Here is a 4,863-nt window from a genome sequence, read left to right as displayed (position 1 = left end):
TGTGTGTGTCTCTCTCTCTCTCTCTCTCTCTGTGTTGCGGGTTGCGCTCGCCCCTCCTCTCCGCTGCGATTGTGCCGTGAGTCAAAGGCTGTGATTTAGGGAGGAGCTGTACAATCCTTTCACTTTCTCCACCTTCTGCATTCTCTCTTTTTCATTCCTCCTTTTGTTGCAGCGTGGGATGAATTCTAATCACCCCCGTCTCACCCCAAAACCTCCTGTCTCACCTTCACACTGTACGTCTGTCTGCTTTACCCATCATGACACTGTCCTGACAAACACAGCCTGAATCAGTATGTTCACAAAAAGTGTAAATATTACATTCAATTCAATTGATTCAGTCATATCAGTTTGATTCAGGATGGACTGAGCAAAGTGAATCTGAATCAAACTGATTCAGTCATATACATTTGGTTCAAGTTATATGGAACATACTAAATTAGATTCAAATTGATTCAGTCATATCAATTTGATTCAGGCTAAATTGGTCATAATTAATCTGACTGAAGTTGATTAAGTCATATCTGATTCAGGTTTCATCATATTAAATTTTATTTAAACTGATTAAGTCATGTAAATTTGATTCAAGCTGAAATGGTCATATTACATTTGATTCAAATTGATTCAGTCATATCTATTTGATTCAGGTTTAAATCATATTAACTTTGATTCAAACTGATTCAGTCATATCAATTTGATTCAGGTTATATCATACTAAATTTGATTTAAAATGATTGAATTGATCATACTAAACATGATTAAAATGAATTCAGTCATATCAGTTTAATTCAGGATGTATTGATCGTACTAAATTTGATTCGAACCGATTCAGTCACATCAATTTGATTCAGCTTAAATGGATCACATTAAATTTGATTCAAGTTGATTCAGTCATATCAATTTGTTTCAGACTGACTCAGTCATATTAGATTTGATTCAGTCATATCAGTTTGATTCCGGCTAAATCGATCACACTAAACTCAATTTGAATTGATTCAGTAATTTTATTTTGATTCAGATTGAATCAGTCATACATTTATTTTAATCATATTTCATTTGATTTAAACTGATTCAATCATACATGAATTCAGGTTGAATTGATTACACTAAATTTGAATCAAATTGATTCGGTCACATCAGTTTGATTCATGATTACTGAATCGATCATGTTAAATTTGATTCAAATTAATGTTCATGAAAATGGGATTGGTCGGTATTCGTCAATAACTTGGACTGGTTAGCAGTCTGCCAGTTTTTCTGTGAACATATTCAGAGTATCACCACCAGTTTTAAGGTTTAAGCTGTTTTAGATACGCTTAATGATGGCTGAGTGGAGAAGAAAGAGGAGAAGCTCCCATAATCTGCCTCTGTTTGCTCCAGGGCTTTAGATTTCTGCTCTATTGTGATGTTTCTCCAGATCATCTCACATACAGTCTCAAGCTGATAACAAACCTGCTAGAAACATTCCTCTCTTTGTCAGTCGTCATTCATATTCTTTGATAAATTCTTCGCATTGGCTCAGTGATCTATAATTACTGAAGTAGCATGTTTCACATCAAATTCTATAATTTACATTTATGCATTTGGCAGGTGCTTTTATCCAAAGCGATATAGCATACATTTTTTCAGTTCATGAACTGATGAACGTTTTTTGCAAACGAGTAATGCACATATTTGTGGAGAGTAATTTCACATAATATTAAACAGAAAATTTCAGAAAAAAATAATAGGTTGCTTTGGACCAGAATTTCTTATGAAAAGGACTATGCAAACAAAATGCAATGAAGAAGTGCATTATTAATAATTATTTCTCAGATATTATTTTAATCATTCAATTTGGCTTTAATACTGTACAATGACAACCAATTAAATGTAATTATTAATTATTTATTTAATTAATTAATGAAACAATAAATTCATTTGTAAACAAGGTTTAAACAATATTGTTTTATATATAATAAAATAAATATAAATAAATATCCAAAGCAATATTGCATTTGAGTGATACATTTTTTCAATTCATGCATAGATGATTGCTTTTTGCAAATGAGTCGTGCACATATTTGTGACAGTAATTTGACACAATATTTACTCAAAATTCAAAATAAATATAAAATAAAAAGTTCACAAACCAAGTAGACAGCTAAATATCATCCTAGGCCACTATATATCAGTCTGTCACTAAAAATGTAAAAAAATAAAAAATTTAAACAATCTTTCAAAGGCTGAAATTCAGCTATTATATCATACATGATGAATAACTAACTTCCATGACAAAGCTGTTCTGGAATCAGTCACAAAAGCCACATTTGGACCCCAGCAGCGTATAAACTGTATTATATTTCTATAAATATATTTGATATAAACGGAGTCAGTGCTGAGGAGAGCGGCTCTCCATCTGAAGGGTTCTTCTCATTCACTCTGGATCCTCTCCTGAAGTGTTTGTTGGGAAATCCTGAGTAAATCACAGTGTTTGCTCACGCTTTGTCGGCAGCACGTTTTTATGGACTTCCACTGTTGACAATCGCCTCACTTCTGTTGGCCTCGCACAAGCAGGATAACACTGTGCAAATATGCTCGTGTACATTCACACAATCACTCTCAAATAAAAAGTTCACAAACCAAGTAGACAGCTAAATATCATCCTAGGCCACTATATATCAGTCTGTCACTAAAAATGTAAAAAAATAAAAAACCAGTCCCTCTCATTCACTCTGGATCCTCTCCTGAAGTGTTTGTTGGGAAATCCTGAGTAAATCACAGTGTTTGCTCACGCTTTGTCGGCAGCACGTTTTTATGGACTTCCACTGTTGACAATCGCCTCACTTCTGTTGGCCTCGCACAAGCAGGATAACACTGTGCAAATATGCTCGTGTACATTCACACAATCACTCTCTCAAACACACACACACACACACACCCTCACACACTCACACACACCCTCACACACTCACACACACACACACACACACACACACAAACACACACACACACACACGCTCCAGTGCCAATGTCTCGAACCACGCGCTGATATCACAAACTCCGCACAGGTTAGATCACCATCAACACCACTGACCAGGAGTCATTACTTTACAGCAACTAATCACTAATGACGAGAGACGAACTAATCAATAAGACTCACATTTGAGATCAATGCATTTCCTTGCTCTCGTCATCATTAGCCATGCTGCTCTCTATATATCAGCATCAACAACTGAAAACTCTACAAACTAATTAACTGGCCAATACTTTGTCATATTCAGATTATTGCATTGCATCATACCCAAATAACACAAGTGCTCGAATCTCCTTACGACAGATCCAAATCAATTATTACAACATTTATTTTCTGTATTTTGGGGTGGATTTTGTGCAAATATTATGTAAAATAAATGTAGTTTTATAACTATTTAGTTTTCACAACTATTTTGTGTTGTTCAACATTAAAGGGGTCATATGATGCGATTTCAAGTTTTCCTTTCTCTTTGGAGTGTTACAAGCTCTTGGTGCATAAAGAAGATCTGTAAAGTTGCAAAGACTAAAGTCTCAAATCCAAAGAGATATTCTTTATAAAAGTTAAGAGTCAACCACACCTACCTAACACGCCCCCACATATCTACATCACTATGTGGGAAGATTTGCATAACGCCGCCCAAATGTTCACGCAAAGAAAGAAGGCGTAACTTTGATTCTCGCTGTAGTATTGTTGGTGCCGTGTGTTTAGTTGTGAAAGCGAAACTACTTTGTTTGGCCTTCCAAAAGAGGACCATATCTGCTTCGTCATAAATATAATGCAAAAACAGTGTTATTTTATTTTCAGTAATTCTGTGTATGCCTCTTTTGCTGTCATTGCTATCACATACATTATATATGTTATATATAATATTTAATATATATTTCCAAAATATCAGTCATCAGCCAGTGAAAAACACAAATCGGATGGTCAACCACGGTTATTATGATAAAACAATTTGAGTCAATTCAGAAAGCAGTTTCAAAGCAGGGGTTTTCAAACTGGGAAAATCTGCAGAAATTTGCTGAGGAAAAAAATATTAGAAATATTAGAAATAAAATATACGAAATATTTTGGACCAGAATTTATTTTGAAAAGGGCAAATTGACAAACTGAACTGAACAAATGCATTATTAATGACTATTTTGAATAAATAATGCTTTTCAGATATTATTTTAATAATTTATTTTGGCTTTGGTACTGTACAATGACAACAAATTAATTAATTATTTAATTAAATTTAATATTTAACTAATAGTTAATTAAAAAATATATTTAATTTGTAACCAATGTTTAAAAATTGCTGTCTTATATAATAAAAATAAAAATAAATATATATTATTTGTGCATCAAAAAATGTGTGAAAACCCCTATTTTAATGCATTAAATAACACAGGCTCCGCAGCATGAAGTGCAGCAGTAGGTGTAGGTGTTCCAGGTGCATGATGGGTATATGGGCACGTGTGGCGGTGGGCGGTTCGGCTCATTAGTAGATCTTTGACCTGGACTGCAGGCCTGAGCCTGAACACATTCATATGAATGCAGCAGATCATGAGGCTCAACGGGACCCTCGAGCACCAACAATAGACCCCCAACAGAGCACAGGCCAGCACTTAATACCAGTGTCCCTGTTTCACACATCATTTCAAAGAACAGTCCTTCCCCCGTCTGTCTGTCTGTCTGTCTGTCCTCATCCCTGTCTGTCTCTCCGTCTGCCTGTCTCTCTCTCCAGCTCGGGTTTGTGTATTGGGCAACAAAGCAGACGCAACACAACCGCTGGAACAGCTTCCTCCTTCCTCACACCAGGAGTGTGTGTGTGTGTGTGTGTGTGTGTGTGTGTGTGTGGGTGTGTG

This window comes from Sinocyclocheilus rhinocerous, unplaced genomic scaffold (assembly GCF_001515625.1).
Source record: "Sinocyclocheilus rhinocerous isolate Xijiao unplaced genomic scaffold, SAMN03320098_v1.1 scaffold2145, whole genome shotgun sequence".
Lineage (NCBI taxonomy): Eukaryota > Metazoa > Chordata > Actinopteri > Cypriniformes > Cyprinidae > Sinocyclocheilus > Sinocyclocheilus rhinocerous.
The sequence above is the reverse complement of the archived record's forward strand: the minus strand, read 5'-3'. Positions refer to the sequence as shown.